The sequence below is a fragment of the Aphelocoma coerulescens genome, chromosome 4 (genome assembly GCF_041296385.1).
Source record: "Aphelocoma coerulescens isolate FSJ_1873_10779 chromosome 4, UR_Acoe_1.0, whole genome shotgun sequence".
Taxonomy (NCBI): domain Eukaryota; kingdom Metazoa; phylum Chordata; class Aves; order Passeriformes; family Corvidae; genus Aphelocoma; species Aphelocoma coerulescens.
In genome coordinates, this window is record NC_091017.1 from 57,738,186 (window position 1) to 57,761,416 (window position 23,231).

Below are 23,231 nucleotides of genomic sequence, written 5' to 3' on the forward strand. Positions count from 1 at the left end.
GATGCGTTGTCACAAGTGCTGGATAGAGAGGAAAGATCCCTTTTCCTGGACTGGTTGGCTACGCTGTTGTAATACAGCCCAACTTGTGGTCAGATTTCTCTGCTGCAAGAGCACACTACTGACTCATGTTCAACTTGCTGTCAAGCGAGATCCCTAGGTACTTGTCTGTAGATCTGCTTCCTGTACAGTCAGTCCACAGGTTGTACTTTTGGAAGGGGTTATTTCATTCTTATTCTGCATTTCCTTTCATTGAACTTCATAAGGTGTATGTCTATCTCTACCCTGTCAAAGTTCCTCTGGAAAACAGCCCTAAGGTACATCATATTGACTGCCTTGCTCAATTTCATATTGTCTGCAAACTTCCACCAGTTTGATGCTAAACTGTGAGTGTGTATACAGTACCACAGCACAGAGAGCAAAAGAGCTGCTCAGAATGAAATTGTCCTTGGTAAACCTGTATTGGCTGTGTTCATTCACCCTCTTGATGAATCTAAAAATGTCATCTGTGACTGTTTACCTGTCCTTGGTCGCTAAGGGGGCTAACATATGTAAAACGAATAAAAGAAATAATGAGAAGGAGCAGTCCATGTTTCACTGTATGTATCTATAAAAAGTGAGCAATATGGAAAGGGAAATCCTCACTGCTTCACAAGGGAAAGAATAGGAAGAGAGGCAAAGAGGGACTTTGTCCACAAATGTGTGTCTTTTTTCTCAGACATTAGTGGGCATCAAGTCCCTGTTTTGTCCTGAACTGTTAAAGGAGAGTTTGATGCCCCATCTTGATGAAAAGTCTGGAAATTACCTTCTAGGATAGAGTTAGGCAAAACAGTATGTGAGTCCCTTTTCTTAACTTGGGTTTCTAAACAATGAGCCTGTTGGGTTTTAATCAGTATTTCATGTTTATATAGTGACTTCATGAACATATGAATGAGCATTTTGTTTCAAACTGAGGAAAGCACACATACATGCTCTTATCACAGAATTGCACAGAGCAGTGTGTAAATGTCACTGTCAGAGAATATAATTGTTTCTAAGAGGAGGAAGGCAGTGTCATTTTCCTTCTTCAGTTTTGTGGGCTGAGCCACTTAAGCTCTATACAAATAGAGAATTCCCATTAAAAAGTGGTTTAAAATCACCTTTAATTAGTTTAAAAATATTAAGGCAGAGAGGGAGAGAAACAAATACTGTTTAAATTAATTGCTGTCTTGGTTATACCCACAGAAGAAACAGCACCCCATTCTACAGAAATCACACAAAGAGAATAATGTTAGGAACACTGATTTACATAAAGAAAGTTTTCTTTTGTTCAATCCTTCCTTTAGTTCCAGAGAACTAAAGGGAAATTTGCTATATATTCCTATATATTCAGTGAGAATGAAATGTATCTCATGGAACAGGGATAGAATTCTTGGTCAAAGACTTAAATACAACTTAGGTAGTTCACAAGGCTTGTGTGGAGCCCTGTCACAGGTCGATATCTTACCTATTGAAAGGTCAAGCCATTCTGTTGCTTCAGCACAAGTACTAAATAGGACTCTGTCATTCAGTGGTGTGGCAGAAGTGCAACAGGCTTAATCTAATAATCATTTGAAATTCCTAGCCATGGTTAACCTTTAAATATTTCTCTGAGCCAGTAATGGATTTCAGTTTCTAATGTCAAAATATTCTACCTGCAACAAAGTTTTAACTTTGAAAATGTAATTTGAACTTCTTGTAATTATAAGTTTTCAAGAGTGGAAAAATAAGAAAGAAATGTCCCAAATATCTGAGGGAATTAACACATGAAGCACTCACTTCACACCTGGTCTTTGCAAAATTCCATGTTGAAACTGTTTTAGACACTGAAGTGGTCTAAAATCCTTAATATACAGTATCAATCTTGTTCAAAGTTAAATTCCTGGATTTCCCTGAACAAGTATAAAAAAGAAAGAGGAACTGTGAACTGAAGCTAAAAAATATAAGTCCTGTCATTTCCTCACCCTCAAATAACAAAAATACCTTTCTAAATTTTTTTAAAAAATCCTAGTTTCATGGAATCACAGACTCACAGAATATACAAACCAACCAAAAACCAAAATTGCAATTAGTTTCTATGAAACTGTAATCAACTTGGATCAAAAGTCTGAACAATGAGCTAGATGAAGTCAGTGCATTGAAAGAACAGGAAGGTCTGTAAACAAGAACAAGTTATTCCAGCTCCCTTTTTCCTCAATAGAAATAATAATTTTAAAGATAGATTATTCTAAAACACAAAAAAAATCTTATTCACAATCATGGGTGGGTGAGTTGTAAATTTATGGCTATATTTATCTCCATTAACTTTAGGCAAAAATGTCTTCTATTAACATTACTGTTTCATTGGTATTCTTTGTAATGATCTAGTAAAAGCAGTGCAGGGAGAATTGTATCTTGATAATTTAATGCTAATCTTTAATTTTTTTTCCTAGCTAACGATCATCAGATTTGCTTACAAATTAATCTTACACAATAGACTACCAAAACTGGTATGTCTGCTCCTAAAGCAAGTGAACACAGAGTAAGCTTGGTATGTGAGTAAATAGTGCTTTTCTGAGCTATTTATATGCACTTGTTTTCAACCTTCAGATCAGGTGACAACTAGAGATACCTAACATGAGTATTCACCCTTATTACCCTTATGCACTGTGAAAGTAGCACTGTGTTCTAATGAAGCACATTTTTTTTGGTCAGGTTTTTAACACAGTAGTAAGAATTTGCAATTTTTGAGGAACTCAAACCCTTCACTAACAATGTCAGCTTTTTAAAGGCCAGTCATGACAGTCATTTAAAACAAACAAGTGAACAAAACATTTTAGAAAATGTATTAATCTTATGATTTAATAGTTGTACATTAACTGCTCTCTTTTAGGAATAGGAAAATTGCATATGTTAAATGCTTTGGAGACCCAGGAAAATAAAAGCTTAGGCCATAGATTTTACCACAGAACAGATAGGAAAGGCTGTACTTTAGGGATATCATGAAAATAGTAAAGCCTGGATGTTAAACATCAATGAAAAATCTGAGCAGAAGATGATGGCCTGATTACAGGTCTGAGCGATTATTGCTTTACACAGTAATCAGAGCGTGAGGGACCAGAGAGGGATTTGGAGGTGAAAACATTGGGATTCTTTTTTTTTTTTTTTTTTTACTTATTAAGCTTAAATTCATAACTAGTCAGCCATGAAATCAAAAACTCAGAGAGATAAGCCAATATCTTCCTGAAGGCCTTAAAAGAGCAAAGGTAATTTACTGAGACTGTAAAAAATATTCATTTCTTGAGGGAGAGTCAGGAAGAACTTAGAACTCTTCCAATATACACATTTTTACAAAACTGTATGCTGCTAAAAGTATTCAGTTATTATATGAATAGAAGTTACACACTGCAAAATTGTCCCCCACACAGTGATTATAGAGCAGGAAGTTGGGATAAAAGGGAGAAATCTTTTAGTAGTGTGCAAAGTTTTTCATTTCTCCTTTCACATATCAAAGTGTTTTTCCCTTCCTGCGAACATTATTATAGTTATTATAGCAACTAGTGAATCTTTTCAAGATGTAATAGGAGTGTCACAAAGAAAATATGTATTTTTATTCCTTCATATCAATATTTATATATTTGTCAGTCAATAATCCAAGGCCATGGTGCTAAGTACAGTGCTGGCAAAAGTGCTTTCCCTCTGAGAAGTGAAGTCAGCAAGGTGCCACATGATAGCATTCAAATAATGGATGAATGTGCATGAAATCTTGTAGCTGTTCTTCATTGTGACCAAAACTTTGTCCTTTCCATTACCACCTAGGTAATTCCAACCTGCAAGTCCACAAGACATGGATATCATCAGAAAACCAGTAGCCTCCATAGTAACTTGTAAGAGCAATAAGTAATGGAACTAAGAACACTAACTAGCAACTAATGACATTTTCCATATCTCTTGGTCATTGCCAGACCCATATAATGTGTCAGGAAACCACTATAAAGTGAATAAAACTAACAAAGCTTGAAAAAAATAAAGAACCACAAATAAAATGACACCAGAGAAAACCTAAACGACCCCAGAAGGAAACATGAGACCTTTGTTTACAGTATATTTTTCTCTTGGAAAATGAAACTTTAAAAGCAAATGCTGTCAGGTTCTTCACGAAGATGAAAAACATGTTACAAGCTTGATTTTGATCATGTACAAGGCCACTCAAGAATGTCTTAAACTGACATGAAAAGAAATGCTTCTGTTTTTTCCTTGTTTTTCCACCAGATGAAACGAATGCTTTATTGTATTGGATGTTAGTCTTGGTGAAGAACTGAGGTCTAGTTATACCAGATGAACAAGCAACAGCTGGGGTGCAGTTTCAATCCTGCTTTTTAAGTCTATTGTATCACTTTATTTGAAAATCTAGATATTTTAGTGCCCAGATTTTTAAAAATGCCAAAGTCTTTTCAGATTCATCAGTGTTTAGATATCCAATGTGGATAAGTAAATTTAGTGAAAGCATGTTCCCAAAAGGCTGTGTTGAAATTTCATGCTGAGTAAGGATCTGAATGCATATCTTGGTATAGATCACAGGCAGGAACAGGGCAAAGACATTTGGAAGGAAAATAAGATCCTCATTTCTACAGCAAATAAAATCCTTCATACATCTTTATCTCTACAGCAAGGGAATGTTATCTGCTTGAACACTTCTCATTTCCTACTATGACTTTAAATGAAAGCAGAAGCCTTTGTAGATTCTTATTTGAGTCAGTCAGTATTGTTTGCTGCTCGGAATATCTATGACAAGGCATAGCTGAGACACCTAGAAAAACATTTGTATTTTCATTCTACAGGTGCTACTGTCTTGGTTTTCATGTGCTTGAGAGAACATTAAATGCTTGGCCAATGATTGAGTGCTTTATGAGACACTTTTTGAGCTAGAAACATTTTAGATCCAGGTACTCGTTTCATGTACTTGTTTTTAGATCTATTCTTACACCTAGATAATATTACAGAAATAAATTGCATTAATTATAAGTTAATTAAATAGAAGAATTCATTTTCTTCAGAAGTAACAAAATAAAACCATAACATAGATACACAGAAAAATACTCAGATGCCAAACTGAAGAAAAAAACAGAACAAAATGGGAGATCTGTTGGCAGCAGGCACATGGTAAGTGGCTGCATTTCAGAAATTGCTTTGAGAAAAAGAAAATACTTTGAGCCTGAGGAGTTACAGAACTGCAACAGAGAAGTATAACCTCTGGGCAAATTTAATTGATTATGACTAGATGATGCACTGTTGAATGTCCCAGTTCAGCAAATCTTTTAAATTTTGCTTGGAATTTTTGTTTATTTATCCTGTTTGATGCAGTAAACATCCATTAGACATTAAAAGAGTACACAAATATGCCACTGATCCTCTGGTCCTTGATAAGGTGCCAGCCACTCAGTATCACCAGTTGCATAAACAGCTGGAGTTTTTCTGGACTTATTCCTATCATGTAGCTGGATGACTTCCTGATGGTTTTCACTTCGTCGTACCTCCAGTGAGCTAAGCTTGTTTGTGATAGATCTGAAAACTTCACAGAGAGAAAAGGATATTTCTTTAGTCACATTTAATTTAAGCAGACTTCAATATAAATTTAATAGGAAGCATGGTCTGGAACGTGCAGAATAAGCTGTTCTCTGCACTTTTATCAGTTTACTAGCAGACATGGGGAAATCTCTAGGTTACAGTAATCTCTTCTTTTCCTTAACAGATTGGTTGTATGCATGAGTGGTTTAATCTGTTCTCCCTAGTGAAAAAAACACCCATAAAAATAGTGTATTTCCTAATTCAGTAAAATTTCATGGCACTAAAGTCACAAAGTTGTAAAATGAATGGTACTTTGGATGAAAAGGCTTTGCATACAAGACAACATTGTTTTCCTTAGAAGAAATTACAAAAGTATAGAAGTAATGCTTTTATTTCAATTTCATGTTGCACTATCTATTCAACAGGCAATTTTTCTGTTTATATTCCTTTATATCTGATAAGAACCTGTATAACAGATTTATGCTTTGGAAACTTGAATCTAAAGTGGATCATACTGTTCAGGGTGTTCTTTAACACCCTATAAAGGGTGTTCTTTGATAGTCTATGATGATCCAGTAAAGTCAATGCTAGATGATCTTAAATTGAAAGAAACAAAAAGATATTTTAAAATAAATTTTCCCAGCTTTTTTAAGGCTGTCACATTGTAAAAGGTTAATAAATGAATAGCCTCTCTCTTTTATTCAGATTACAATAAAAAGATATAAAATGAAAAGAAATATAAGTAAACCATTTTGTAATAGTAGCCTTCATTTCTGAAAAATAAAAGAAGAACCTGAGGGTGGTGTTGGGTGAGAGGCTGGACATGACCCAGCCATGTGCACTCACAGCCCAGAAAGCCAAACGTGTCCTGGGCAGCATCCAGAGCCCTGTGGGCAGCAGGGCCAGGGAGGGGATTCTGCCCCTCTGCTCTGCTCTGGTGAGACCCCACCTGCAGTGCTGCATCCAGCTCTGGGGTCCCAACACAGAAAGGACATGGACCTGTTGGAGTTAGTTCAGAGGAGGACACAAAGATGATTAGAGGGATGGAACAGCTCTCCTGTGAGGAAAGGCTGAGAGAATTGAGTTTGTTCAGCCTGGAAAAGAGAAGGCTTTGAGGTGACCTAATTGCAGCCTTCCAGTACCTGAAGGGAGCCCACAGGAAAGATGCAGAGTAACTTTTTATTAGGGCATGTTAAAAAGGTGGGCAGGACAAGGGGAAATGCCTTCAAACTGAAAAGAGTAGGTTTAGATTAGATATTAGGAAGAAATTTTTTATTGTGAGCATGGTGAGGGACTGGAAGAGGTTGCCCAGAGGAGTTGTGGATGACCCATCCCTGGAAGTGTTCAAGGCCAGGTTGCATGGAGCTTTGAGCAACCTGCTCTAGTGAAAAGTGTCCCTGTCAATGACAGGGGGTTGGAGCTAGAGGATCTTTTTTCAATCCAGGCCATTCTATGATTCTACAATTTTATGAATTCTCTTTTTTGGGAAAAAAAAAACAAACAAAGGATATTTTGGGAATACTTCAGAGGCTAGAAAACTGTATTTTACATAAATTAATTAAAAATTGGAGCAAGAATTAAACCTCAGAAGGGGAGAGCAAACAGAGAACACTTAATAAATCTATGATGGATGATATTTAAGGACACTAATATTCAAGATAATATGCTTAAAAAAATAAGATTATGAAACATTTAAAACAAACTAGACAAACACAATTATCAGTTGCTTGACTAGAAAACAGAAGATTGATTATGGCTAAGGGTAGTATCAGTTTACCCCAATTTATTTGTTTTTTTTATATCATTCAATATGGAGGTCATATGATGGGGAAACAGTAGAGAAATCATGCTTAAAAAATAAATTATAGAGTTTTTGGTAGAAAAAGTCACTCTCAGCCAAACTTCCCTGATTGGAGACTAGCATATGTTTAGAGCTGTGTGTGATCCTGGAAAAAATAGAAAATTTAGTTGCTAGTTTTCGAGTTTTGTCATATACTTTTACTGTCTAACCGAGAGTAAAATTCCAACAGACAGTCCAATTTTTAAAATGCTGAGATGGAAAACTGGCTTCTGTATATCAAAAAAAGTCCCTATCTCATTCTTAGCTATACAATGAATTAATTAGCTGTTCTGTATTCAATTACACATTAAGAAAAAGAAAATAAGTAGAACCACAAGCAGAAAGAGCTAAATCCTTTGAAGATTATTTTCAGTGTTAACTAATTTTCTTTTATAGTGTAAAACCAAAACATCTGAGAAATGAAATTTAAAGACCTAGTTCCAAAATCCATAGGCATGTATCTAATTAAAATCACACAAAATCACCCAAGTTTGTCCTTAATGAAATGAAATGGAAGCTAAGAAAAACAAATCCAGTAAAAAGTGATTGCTGACATTGCACAAACGGCTGTTAGTTTTATAAGGGGGTTAGCTATTTTAACAAGCAATCTCTTCTGAAGGACTGTAAAGTGTTTAAGAATAGAGCTGCTGGTTTTAATTTGATTCTCATCACTGCAGTTTTAGTTAGCTATCTTAGACATCTATAAGAAGAAGAAGAAGAAGCATATTGACAAAAATATCGACTTGACTACAAGATCAAAGAATGAAGATTAAAGCAGGATATGGCAGAATGTGGTAGGAAAAATAATTAGATTCTTATTTTGCAAATATTAATTTACAATACTTCAAAAAGAGTCCATCCTGAAGTTTAGTCAAAGTTTTCCCCTACTTAATTTCTGCTCATCACCAAGTTATGTGTTTATATGATATTTAATAATGCCTTATAGTAGTTTTTTATCAAATTGTCTCTTCTGAGACTTCTTTCTTACATTCTTCATTGCTTCTTTAAGCAACTCAAATGTCATAGTCACAACAATTAGAAGCTTTTTGTTTCTGGTGTTCCTGTTTCTTTTTTCTTTGAATATTAAGAAACCTCCTGAAAGGAATGTTTATCTGCTAATATTTTGGACAACATAAGAACCCCTGTCTTTTTTGCTCAAGCCAAGCAAAGCCCAGGGATCCTGCATGTTGTGCAACATCTCTGCCACATTAATAACAATGGCAAAAATTTTCGTTACTGTGCTATAGCAAGAAATCCATAGAGAATTACCTGCTTCTTTTTGCTCCCTCAACCTTTTTTAGGGTAACCTCTATAGCTTTTATTGGATTTCAGCACCTCAACAGAACTCATGTAGCCTAAATCGTTCCTGCCTTGTTTTATTCCCTCATTGTTCATTCCCTGCACTCTCTGAGTTTGGTCAGGTTAGACATAAGTTATCCACCACAAGGCATCTAAACTCCCCCAAATTCCATGTGATGCTCAAGTTGTACGTATTATTTTTGCCATCTTCCATAATGCTTAATACTTTGATTATTTATGTTTTTGATTTTGTTTCTAATCCATACTGGATTGCAGAAGCCGCTGAATGTATTTAGTTTGGTGATGTTAAGACAGCTTTTTTTTTTGTCAATCTGGCTAATTCATACAGTGAAGAAAAAAAAGATATCTTGAACACGTAAAATGAAATGAGGCTTTGAAATAGTGTCAGTCTCAAAAGAATTTTCCGTTTTTCAGAGCACTTGTGGAATCATCTCCATTTACTGGTCATTGTAGAGAACTACCTGATCTGATCAATATTACTCATCAGTTGCCTTGCAGTGTGTAGTGTTATTTTTAATTTAGGTGGTATTTTAAGCTTTTAACTGCTTTTCTCAAGTTCTATTAAGGATACCTAATCTAAATAAAATTACACTAGAAAGACTCTGTCATGTTGAAATCAGCATTTATCTAGATTCTTCTCAGAGTATTGGCATATGAAATTTGGGCCAGTCTACTCCTTTGTTTCTTACTCTGAATTATCTTTCCTGCACTAATTCTGGTGGAAGTTCTCAATGTTACTTCCCCCTTTCCGTCATGTACTGTTCTGTAGTTTCCCAAGGCAGTCAATCATTCTAGTGCTGGTGTGTAATTTGCTTTGTGAAACAGACATTTTGACATTAATACATGTGAAATTTCTTTCAACTCTCATTCAACACAGTCACTTCCCTCTGGTGATCATTTGTACTTTTCTGTGTTTACTTGATGACTTCTGTCTGGGACAGGCTTTACTGGTTGGCTGAACTTCAGGTGACACTACATTAGCATAAAGAGTTTTATGATGTGACTCAAGCTTACTGAATTCACCTGTGCTGTTACAGTCACATTTTCACAGAAAGCAAAATGCCTCTGAAAATTATATTTTTTCTCAGTCTCTTTCCAAGTTACTAAAGTTAGATGGTAAGTTAATATTGGTGGAGTCCATTTTAAGCTTATAACTGGTATCAAAGATTTAGTTATTAATATCAACAGCAGTATGCCGTGGCAGCCAAAATGACCAGCAGTATCCTGGGGTGCACCAAGCTCAGCATCATCAGTTTGGTCCTTCCAATTGTGTTTGTCTTTGCCTATCTTAAATTGATTGTATATTTTTGTAGACAAAATATCTTCTCCTTCTTACAATTTCCAGGCAGATTGGAATGGTCATGTATTTAACACCACAGTTATAACTGGTAACTGATGCAGAGGAAGATGCAAAGAAAAGTTTCAAGATTGTAATTGCTGAGAGGGTTTCCTAACAACCCTTTCCTTCTCTCTCTTTAGGTTTTGGTATGTAAAGGCCTTTAAGAAATGGATTTGAAATTAATAAATAAGCAGATATTTTGAAGCTTCAAAATTCAACAAACAAAATAGATTAAAGTAGATATCTTTGTGGTACTGTTGAGAAGTGGCAGTACAGGCTCTAAGTGTCTCAATTATTTCTCTCATATTTGTCTTACATGATTAGAAATAAGTTTCTTCACAGCTGAGGAAGGAACTAGGCCTGCCTTAGCTTGACTTTAAGGAGGTGCATTGCCACAGTAATCCATTGTGCTTCTCTCCAGAAAAGCTAGTTCTGCAGTGCATTAGACACACATTATGATTTATCTTAACCTCTTACCTCTTCTAACAATGTAATAGCTGCAACAGAGTGAAAGGTTAATTGTGGGGTATCTAGTATGCTTTTCCATAAGTGACCATAAATGTATAAAAAGTTCCAGGAACTGGGGAATTGCAGGGGAGAATAAATCAGATTTCATGCTCATTATTTTCACTGACAAGAACACATATTAATCAAAATTATTTCAGAAATAAAGAGAGGTGTATAGAAAAAAATAAAACATATAAAATTGGCACAGTCCTTTGAGAGCAAGAATGAGATGTTAGGGATCCTGCCCACTTTATATTGATCTGAAAATCCTCAGTGTGGGCAGCATGGCATAGTGGCTGAGCAGTATTAAATATAAGGGGAGCACAAGAATAGACAACAATGCACTCAGAACAGCACTTGGACAATTTGTGTGTGAACTTCCATATAAGACTCTTTGGGCAATTTGGTGCTTTACAGAAACGTCCAATGCTCTTAATAAACCATCAAGAGAAACACAGTAGCTGGTGTGGCTAAAGCATTCCTCAGGCTTGAGTTGGTATCTCTGCTGGCAAAACTGGTGCCATACCAGGTTATTTCAGGCTAGCAGGAGTATCCACTCCTTTGGAGTCTTACATTCAAGTGCAATGTTTTATGTACCTTTTATGTTTTATGCAATTATCATTCTCTTTCCCAATAAACAGTATTTTTCAGTAAGTTTACTGCAGCAATTTACATTACTTTGTGGCTCAGAGTTATTTTTCTTTTTGGTTGTTTGGTTGTTTATTTTTGCTTTTTCAGTCTTTAACAACTTCAGCTGGAGTTTTATTTATCTTGATTTACAAGGCATCAATCTGCTTCTTCACAAATATCTCATTTAGCAGAATACTCAGAATTGTGATTATATTTTACTGATTTTAACCATCTAAAAATTAAGCATACACATAAAATAGATTTATATTGTTATTCACAGAGAGAGAAAATAAATAAAAATTAACTTACTGTGTTTTAGAGGCATTCTTATGTATTCAGAAGAATTAGCCTTATAAGGTGTTTTGTCCTAGTTGATGAGGTGCAACCTAAGTATCATAATCCAGAAGTTTGATTTTTAGATGCCTGTAATGATGAGCCTCCCCCTCCACCTAATTTAGAGTACACAGTATTCTGAATCTTGATTTCTCATTGGTGGCAATTTAATTTACTCCTTGTAATATTTATTTCACTCCCAAGCCTAGAACTACCCAAAATTCAAATATCCTTTCCAGGACTTTTTCTCTAAAAGAAATTGATTTTCTTTTTTCATCCTTTTTTATTTATTGTGGATGAATTTGGCATAGTTATTCCAAAGGCAAAGTGTATTTTTTGAGATTTTGATAAAATATAACACGAGCCATTCTATTCTTACTGTGCCTTCACAGAACCCTGGCAAAAAATAGAGGGTAGACCAAAGTGTGAAAATATTTTCTTTAATAAAAAAAAATGCACATCATCTAAAAGTGATTTCTCAAAATTTCCTTTTAGTCCTGCCTGTAATTTTCTTCTCCATACAGTGCTAGATTATGTCACTTAAAAAGAGGCCTGATAACGTTTGCTTAACATTGCTTAAAATTATTATTCTGCTCAAATTAGTAACTACTGCTGCTTTTTGTTTTAATGAATCATGTCCATTCCTTGTATCCACCCAGGTAGCACACTGTGACTTTGCCACTTTAGCTTAATGAGGACAGTGAACCCCAGTGTGCATTACCATAAAGGGCCATCTGAAATGCTGGAGTTGTCTAATCTCTATAGGTACCTGTCATTTCATTTTACACTCTCTGGATGATGGACATTTGCAGAAGAGTGAATTCCCTTTAAAGTTTCAAATCAAATCAGGACATTTGCTCAACCTCCACAGTATCCCTCTTTTACCCTGCATACTCTCTGAGGATTAAAGAACTGTTACTTGTCACCTTTATCAGTTAAATCAAGAAGGAAGTACATATACTGTTCCAATTGATCATTAAAATATTTGAATCTCAGTTGCCTTTGGAAGACTCCCAGTCTTTATAAAGGATGAATATTTTCCTGTTGGAATCTGCAAAGACAACAGAATATATCTCTTAATATTCTTCCCTTTGAAATTTATAGCTGTGTTTTAGAAATATCTTAAAATTCAGGCTTTTTTCCCCTGATAATGACACATATATGATTATAGATCATATATGATCAAACATATATGATTCCTGACTGGATGAATAGAAAGTAGACTTAAACAACAAGCACTTTTTTTACCCTACAGCTATGTTAGTAAAATAAAATTTATTTTTGCATTAGTTAAAATTAAATTTTCTCTAATAATCATTCATTCATTCATTCATTCATTCATTCATTCATTCATTCATTCATTCACATTCACTTCCCAGAATTCAAATAGCAGGAAACATGTAGTATTTTTCTTTCTCGTTTTGTTTAAAAATTCTACCTTCTTAGCTTATTCATGAAACAGTAAAATAGTTCTGGTTTAAAACTATTTTGAGAAGACTTACTTTAAATTTTGATTAAGAAAACTGAGCTGAAGTGACTATGATGGTTAGATATTGACATTAATTACATTAAATGTAAAACACGATTTACGTTTTGTTCAGGGAATAGAGTACTTCTGATATCTTGGTGTCTTTGTAATTGAAATGGATTTTCTATTTAAAAGAAATGCCAGCCTTAGTTTAAACTGGTAATTAGGGTTGTCCCAAGTTACTTGGTATATATCCAGGATTTGCCATCCAAAGGTGAGTCAAAATTATCTTTGTAATCTGACTTACCCTTGTGAGGTATGAATTTATCATTGCTAAGGAAAAAAAAATTATGTAAGAAAGTTTAGGAAAAATTCTACCTGCTGAAGTTATCAAGAATTTTGCCTTTTTAAAAAATAATTTTATTTTTGAGCTGTAAAATACTAAGAAATCTTTCATCTTCTGAAAGAAACACTTTTGTGAGAGATTCCATCCTCACATTTTTAAGTACATTGCAAGGTAACTTCCTGCAAACAGGTAAAATGTAAGTAATGTCTTTCACAAGTTATCAGAGATAACTTATCTGTAGGAATGCTTTGCTGACACACAGCCATATTCTGGAGACAAAGTCAGAAAATTGTGTAGAAAGTCTTAGCATAAGTGAACTGACCACACTAGAATTTCTGTGCTGCCCTTCCTGTGTGCATGTTGTGTTTACCTGTGTTTATGTAATAACGACATTCACATGCAAATTTGTACGTCTGTTCAATTAAGTGTGATTCTTTAAATATCCATGCTCAGTTCAATCAGAGTAACCACCTGTATTTTAAAAAAAAGAATAAAAATGTTGCCATCCTTTACTAATTCAAGACACAAACCTGAGCAGTATATAAACAACTTGATCTTGAGTAATATAATTTAAATTGACATCTATATATACTAAGAGGCAAGGAAAGCTGTGATAAAAGCTTGTGCAGAGCTTTTACTTGCCCTTGATGTTCTATAAGTCGGGGCTTATGATGAGGGCTTTTTAAATTAAAGAAAAACAAGATATAGGGCTTATTTGGGTGTTTGGGTAGAATCTGACAAAGGTTACATGAGAAATAAGTTAATGGACTGAAGTTTATAGCTGTGTGTATAACTGTCAAATCTCAGTGTAAATTACCTTTCTCTTCTGCTGGCCAGAATGCAAAAATCCAATAATCTGTTAATAAAAATGGAAAGGTCATATGTAAATACCACAGATCTTGAAAATGCACCAGAAAAATGCGATAGTTTGCACACAAATATCATTTCATATTCTGTTTCATGGTGTCTAAAGTGGCATGGGATATGTGTTTTTATCAAAGTATGGTAAGAAAAGATTCTGTGAAAAAGAGATTTGCTTTAAATCTAAAAACAAGTGTTTGATGTCTAATTGGGTGTTTGTTTCTCTGGCTTAGAAAGAATTTTTCTACTTTACTAAGAATACACAAAAAATAAAGACTGATTTAATTATTCTAGTAATTTACCAAGAGTGTTTACAATGGAATATATATTCTGTCTTTTCAGTCCACTTGAGCACACACTTGTTTATGTATTTTTATTTACACTGAAATATATTCGTAGTATGTTTTACAAAATAAAAGATAAAGGATTTTGCAAGAAGACTAATTTAACGCTCAGAAGACTGGATTTTCCATGTGCCAGCTTCAATGAAGACAGTATTGCCTATATTTTCACAGAATCATAGAATGGTTTGGGATGGAAGGGACATCAAGGAACATCTAATTCCAACTGGCATGCTGGGGGCAGGAATGCTTTCCAATAAACCAGGTTCTCAAAGCCCCATCCAACTCAGCCTTGTACACTTCCAGGAATGGGGCATTCACAGTTTTTATGGGCAACCTCTTCCAGTGCCTCACCATCACCATAGTGCAGAATTTTTTTTTTTAATATCTAATGTAAACCAGTCCTCTTTCAGTTTGAAGCTATTCCCCCTTGTCCTATCACTGCATTCCCTTGGGGAAAGCCTCTCTCTAGCTTTCTTTTAGGTCCTCTTTAGGTACTGGAAGGCTGCTAGAAGGTCTTCCCTGAAGGTTCTGTTATCCATGCTGAACAACTCCAACTCTCTCAGCCTGTCTTAATAAGAAAGATTCTCCAGCATTTTGATCATATTCATGGTCCTCTTCTGAATGCACTCCAACAGGCCCAAGTCATTAAATTTGTCCTCATTTTGTTCCTGAACAAAATATACTTTAAAACCTGAGATTCTCCAGCTACTGGAGTGATATGCATTTATTTAATTTGAATTAAATGGAATATATAAAAAAATAAAAATGTATTGTAAACACAGTGGTCTATAAGTCTGTTGTGGTTGAGGGAGGTCAATTTCACTCTTGAGTTTTCCTTCTTGCTTAGTTCTTTTTTTCATTAAATATGTAATGTAGCTGTACTGGATACTTTCATTGTACTGCTTGCCTGTTTAAGAATTTACTGTTTTTCTTCTGGACTCTTTAACAGTGCTACTAAGGGATGTCAGCCTTAGTACTTGTAACTAGAAGAGATTTTTGTTAAGGATGCAATTTTCTCTTAGAATGATCTTCAGGTAGTGAATTGGTAATGAAATGACCTGTAAGATGTGTGCTTTGTAATCAACACATGAATAAAAATCCCCACTGCTTACTGCAAAACAATGTCTTGATATCAAAGATGCTCTAAAATTAGAGTGATTACACACTTATTTTTCTAAACAGAAAGATAATAGCTTTAATCAAGAATAACCTTCAAAAATAAATCAAGAAGGACACAGGAGATTTAGCCACAGGGTTACATAGCCACATTAACAAACAACTTCTACGTAGCTTGTTATAAAAGGAATTTTTTTATCATTTTTTAATGAATCATAATTTTATGTGCAAAGGTCATCAGAGCCTTTGGACTCCTAGGGTACTCTATTCTTATATCAAAATAATATTTTTAAAATTGCTTATTTTCAAGTAAAGTTTTGCTTTTTCCTCAAAAATTGTAACTTCTGACTTAACAGAAAATTTATAACAAGAAAGAGATGTGCCGCCAGACCAGAAGCCTAGATCAGACTCATGCAGTGTGATTTGTTTGGGAAATATACTAGCATATCCCATTGCATATCTGAAGGGAAAAGGGAATAGAATAGAATAGAACTTCACTATTTACTCATTCTTTTAGAAGACCAGATGAAATCTTAGCCTATTATCAAAAGCTTCTGAATGAAAGCGACCCCTGAATTTTGTAAGGCTGGATATGTCTCCCATTACAGACCTCATGTATGGATGATGCCTCATCCTATGTGTTCTACTGGCAGTGCAAAAATATTCTAACTGTATACAAAGAAGCAAAAAAATCCACTGTAGAAAAGCCTTTGTATGCTGCCAGATGCTGTGGTGTGTCCACATAGTACTGCACTGTATGATGCACTGTATGATGCAGAAATATAAGGTAGGATTCATCTTGGAATATATTAATATCCCAATACAATTTTTCTAATTCTATTACGAGAATGAAGAGTCCTAGTTTTTGCTGCATGCAAGGAAAATGTTATCATCCCCCCATTTGTTATCTTAGGAAAGCCTGATTGTTGGGAAATAGAATTATTGGGATCAATAAAAGAACTGTAGCAAGACCCTGCAAGCAAAAGGCCTGTGTGTGAGAAAAAACTCTCCATGAGAAAATTCTTGTGTGAAGAAAACAAGCAGGCCTGGGGAATAAAGAGGGAGGCTGAAGACTTGCAGCTGTTCAGATAAGACCCAGAGAAGGGAGGTAAACATTGAATTCTTTTAATCATAACTAATAGAAACCTGCCAATGTAAGTCCAATTAGGTAGAAGTAGAAATGTGCTTTGATAAGCTTTAAGCCACTTAGGAGTTAACAAGCTGGGATACTATATAAGTGCCTTTGGATTGCTAATAAACGGAGTTTTGCGCTTATCAACCAAATTGGTTTTGGACTGCAACCTTTTCCCCCTTCTAGGCCTCTCTTCTTTTTGAAATTCTGACACCTGATGATATTGAATCCATATGAAGAACTGTGAATGACTTAGAAATCATAAAAAGGATAAAGGAAAATATTCAACATATCAGTTTCACTCCTTTAGACATAGCAAACTAATTCATTGGTTGTGTAAAAATACAAAACTAGAAGAAAAACATACTGTCCCATTAACATAACACAAAATGAAGTCCATATGTACAAAAAATTATATTTCTTTTGAAAAATTGATTAATTTCTTCTTTGTATGTTTAAAGACAGAGTTGCAAATTTGGATATATAAAAATCACTGGAAAGCAGCCTAAGGTAGCTGCATTTTAGCAATAAAAAATACATTACGAAAAGCTTTAATTAAAAATTTGGGGCTTCTATATGTAGTTGTGTTTTATTCATTAAGGTAGATCTGTATACTGGAAAACCTGAAGAGAATTAAATTAGCCTGAATGCAAATTTTCTTGAACTAAAAAAGTGCATGATAAAGATTTTTAAGAGTATTTGTTACACACTCTCATAAGGATTTTAATCTTACTGAGTAATGCGTGACTCTGTCACCAGCTCCATAAGTAAAAAAGTTATTCCAGCTCTTTTCTTGAGCTCAGTGACTTACAAGCACAGGAAGGGAATTGATCATGTAATCTTCAGAACAACTGTGCTGTCATTTTTTTCCTCTCTGTGAAATTCTTTGTGTACTGAATCTTGTGGAAGAGAAAGAGGTACATTCTGTAATCTCAGTAGAAATAATTGGGTTAAACACCTTTTTTTTTTAAGTAACTCTCAGCATTTTTAAAATTTTATGCTTTGAAGAACCATGGACTATTAAGTGTAAATTGCAAGTGTTTTCAGTTAACATTTCTGTGCTGCAGACTTTCAAGCACTGTACAAAAAATTTTTTAAAATTCTATACAATGAAATGTTTATGATGGATTATTAATAATTGCATGGAAGCTAATGAACACTATACCTTAGACTACTCAGGCTGGGAGTAATTGTGACATATTTAAATACTCGTCAGAGTCAGAAGAAATGGTCTTTTATTTATTTATTTTAAAGATTTTGGTGATGCTGTCAATAATTTGCATAGATATGCAATTTGTATTTTTCTATTGTAAACTGATTATCTTCAGTAATCATACCAAACCTCTCTGCATTCACTAGAGACTCCTATTCTCCTTAGATGGAAAAACAAAATATCTGTATTGCATATGTTACAGATTTTTATTCACCTGTCAGTGTTATGTCAAGTCCTGAGTGTTATAGATCGATCACTGTTTTACCATGCAGAAATTATTTTTGTCAGAAAGTACTGATAAAAATAAGCTAAGGAAAAGATACCTTGGGAATGTATGAGAATATTTTTTAGTAATGAAAGTACCTTGTAGGTATTAATTAATTTAGATTTAAATCTTTCTAGATCTAACAAAATATTTTACATTACCCACTTTCTTTTCCTTTGATGCTTTTCATGTTTTCCATTTCTTTGAGCTCTCTCTCTAGGCAAGCTGCTTGAAGAATTCTGAAAAGCAAAATAAAATAATATAAAATAAAATAAATTTTAAAAAAGAGGGAAAAAAGAGAAAAAAGGAAGAAGAAGAAGAACCTTGAGAGTCAGGCTTTTGTTTTGATTTTGTTCTTTTTTCTCCTACTCAGACCTCTCACATATCAGTTTTAAATAACATTAAAACCTCTGGCTCCATAGTTTACTAATAATATGAAAGGCAATTAATTAGTGGGCACTGAACAAATATAAAGCTCTCCATATTCCTCAGTCATACCTTCTTGTGTATCATACTATACATAAAACTCTTTACCAGAAGATTTTGTCAGAATATCAAGCACCTCATTGAAAGAACTTCCAGTATTTGCTAAGAATACTCTGCAAGAGACATACATTGCCCGGAAAGATGACAGAACTGATGCATAGCTTCTGGACAATATCCCACCACTTTGCCATGAACTTTTATTTCTTTGCAAAAACTTGAAGTCTGTGGCCTGGTTTTCTTTTACCTTTTAGCTTTTCTTTCATCTTAGGAGACTTTTTTTTCCATTTCATCTTTTTTTTTGTCCTGCAGAACTACAATGGTGATGCCTTCTCAGGTGTGGTCTTGCAGCTACTGAGACTGATACAAAATAGTATTTTGATAGGATTTTGATACTATTACAAAATGTAAAGGATACAGTTGTTAATACAAATAGAAAAAAATTACATAACCATCACTTTCTCTTGTAAGTCTTGTAAGCCAAAGCAGCTGGGCTGCACTGCTCATGTTTTGCTTCAATGTCCTTATTTTTTTTTTCCTCAGTTGAAGCAATATTTCCAGAGACTTCAAGTCCCACAGCAAATTTCACTGGACTGTTTGAACTCTGCTCTTCACTGAGGTCTTGGAACTACAGAAGTCTGCTCACTAGTTCTGGAAGCTGATGTTGATGATAGTTGATCTTAAGTCACAAAACTCGTGGATGGCATAGGTGTTAAAACGTAAATTAGATTTCTTTGTTAAAATGAGAATAGAAATCTGATATCAAAGGTAATAAGCTAAGACCTTTCAGGTAATAATTTCTGTTACTAAGCAGAGAAATTGTTGACATTTTTGAAGGCAATTTTTAAGTTTCTCTTGCTGCATTTGAAAGGCACATGTATTCTACAAAAAAAAAAAAAAAAAAAGAGGATGTCAGGCCCTTGGCATCAATTATTTTGCTCTTCTCCTCTGTTCCCACTGTACTATGTGCTAGTGTAATCATATCATTAAGTGGGCAAGGATTCTTCAGTTTTGGAAAAAAAGCCACTGAGTGGGTTGAGCAAAAATTTTACAGAATTTTATAACAGAGAGAAGAATTTAAAGAATTGACTTGAAAGCCTTAGCATCAGATGAAAACTATTGGCTCCACTGTTGTTATTTCTATCAGTTAAAAAGAAAAAAATATCCTAATGCTTTTCTTAACACCTTTTTCATAAAGAGAAATATGTCTAATACATAAAAAAACAGAGGGAAAGACATTAATCAAGAGAGAGGATTTTATCACAACCATGATTTATTCTTTTCATTTTCCTTTTGTATGATTTGTGTTGGTTTATGCTGCTGAGTTTCATATTCACCATGGCTACAAAGAATTGTCTATCTGTAAGGTGTAAGCCCATTTACTCCAGCAAAGTCAGTCATCTGACCAAAACTGTTTGTGGGACTGTGCTTCATTAGAAATTCCCTAAACTCCTCTACAAATCATGTATGACCCACATTCCTCACTGCCTCCTCTTGCTAGAATTGGGATTATAGAAACTACTGAAGCAATAGTACAGCACAACAGCACTACCAGAGGTTTAGCAAGATTCAACTCATTTGCAGTGCATGTGGAATACACTGGGTTTTTTTGGTTTTTTTTATTTCCTATTTCTTTTGTTCCTTTTAACATATTCCTTTAAAAGCATGCTTACTCAAACTAATAACTGTGATTTGAGTCCTTATTGTAGTCTAAAACCTTTATATTCATAACAGCTTTTCGCCTGGCAAGATTTCATAAAAGTTTAGTGCAGCACTTTTGCTCTACAACAAATCTGCATATAAGGAAAGGGAATGTCACTCTTCAACCCAAGCAAACTTCTTATTGTGTTGCTCAGAGATGCTTATAGTGACAGTGACTGCTGTGTGGCAGGTGTTCCATGATGCTGGAGAGTAAAATTTCTACGTGAAACTGCATATTCTCTTAATGTCGATACCTTCCTGCCAGCTTCAGCTTTTGAATGATAAATGATGCAATTAAAGTTTTTGAGATGTGCATAAAATAACTTGCCTGATTCCTGCTAACCCTAAATAATTCTTGGGACATTATGGAATAAATCTGACTTTTTGTCTCAGTAAGAATTTTTCTTTTTTTCAAGCCTGACATTCTTCATAGCTTCCAAACACCAAAAGTAAGAAACCAACTAAAACTTCAAGAAAGCTACAATTTTTAAGGATGCCTCAAGTATTGTCCAAAAGTAGTGAGATCATGATAAATCCAGATTAAATATTCTCTAATTTATCTCCTAAATTACTGGCTTACTGTTGGTTATATATTTGAACCAAACCAAATTTTATTTACTCATTTAGTTAGGAACTGAATGTATCCAACAGTTCATTTTATATCATAATTGACTTTAAGGAGGTCTCATTTTGCCTGTTGATCTCCTTCTTATTTTGAAGTTATCCAAAATATGTATGAAACTGGAAACTGTGCCAGTGGGTGACTGAAAAAACCTGATAAAAGTGATTTTAAGGGCATAATTTTATTCAACTTCATGGGAGTAATGGGATATCTAGCAGATAACCTAAGACTGAATTAGCTTTACCCTGCAGAATTCATTTCCATAGCTTTTCATCCATGGGTCATATCGTTTGGAGGTATACTTTCTATGTTTCAGTTTCTATGTGAATTGAAGATTTCACTGAATTTAGCAAGAGTTTCAGCCAAGAACATTTAAAGATTTTTGAGCTTATGGGAAAATAGAAGAAAGCAGCCACCCTCACTCCTGAGGAGTAGGAAGGCAAGTGCCGAGGGGGAAAAGCAACACAACTGATTCCTTTATTGGCTAAGTGATCAAATACTGACTGTATTGAAGTCTGAAGGCACTTGGATCTCTGGTGAGAGAGACATGGGGGAGGAATGTTTTCTACACTTGCAATGTTAGCTTGTGGCATGCCTTGTTTCTGGAATACCAGCTGTGGAGCTGTCACCTGGCAGCTTTCATGAATGCAATCATTATGATAGGTGTTACCTCATGTTTCAATATCTCTCTCTGTTAAAGGTTGCAACTATTGTGAAGAAGATCAGGATAGCACTTTAATACCATTTTGCATTAAAAAAACCAAACAAATGAACCACAGAGAACTCATCAGGCCAAGCTGATACAGAGTCAGATCAGAAGAAAGGAATCAAAGCTCTCAGCCAAATAGAAATCTTGTCAAAAAAAAGATGAGCACTTTCATGATAATTATGTGGTTGCAATGTTAATTAACCCGAATATTTTCTGGACTCAGTTTCCATTGCCAACAGTGGCACAATTTCTACTGGCAAACTGGGGGGTTTCATTGGGTCACATTAATTCTCCTAAAAAAAGCTACTTTTAAAAATTTGTAGCTTTAGAAAAATTCTGAATATTTTACAGATAAAAATTTCTGTTCTCAAATGTAAAATAATTTTATTTTGTGTCTCTGTGTATTTGTGTATGCATGAATGTACACAAGCATACTTCTACATACACTCTCTAGAAGTTTACTCCTTATAGTGAGATTTCTGCTGTTTCTTGTTATGTTTTTGAACATAATAAAGCAAAACTAGAACACACTATTCTTTCTTATATCAAATCTCAGAAATAACTTTAAAGCACCATGCAGAAATAGAGGTAAAGGTGGGTGCCTTTGCTGTACTCTTTCTTCAGATCAGCTGGGATTTTGGATTTTTTTTTTTCCTTTTATAATTAGCTGATAAAATCCAGGTACATAGTTAACTCTCTTCCTAAAACCTGGATACTAGTCCTTTTTTACCCCAGAAAAGCTAGAAGGTAGAAATAGAAATATAACATCAAATAATTTTTACTTATCTAAGGATCTGGCGAGTATTCCATAAACAGAAAATTAGTCACATAAGTTAGGCAAGAAATTGATTTGACAGTATACTTAAGTATTATCAAGGTTATTACTGTATAGTATAGTAGTCTGTAATGTTCTACCAGTAGGAGAATATATATTATAATGTCATCATTCTTCACTTGATATATATCTTAGAATTAATCACACAACTGTAGAATGGTTTGGTTTGGAAGGAACCTTGCAGATCTTGTTTTAACCCCCTGCCTTTGTGAGAGACATTATCTGGCCTTATATGGAAAAATTTTGATGAGAGAAGAATAAGCTTGCAAAAAGAGCAGAGATTTAAGCATAGCTTAATGCTAGTTTCATCCTTTTGAGGAGAGACAGTATTATATGTGTAATTTTCAAATTTAATTGTAGTTGCAAATTATTTTGTTATCACTCCTGTGTTTAAAGTCCTGTTTCTTATAAGGCATGTTATGATGCTATTCAGTTGAGATGTTGCTTATAGAAGGCTTTCTCATGATACAGAAGATGAAGGGTGTTTATTAAAAAGGCAATAAATCTTTTCTTAATAACTCTGGCACTGACTTTCTTGTGATACAGAGGTCATCCCTTTCATTGTATTTGACTGTATTTGATTAATCTGGAGACCAAAACCACAA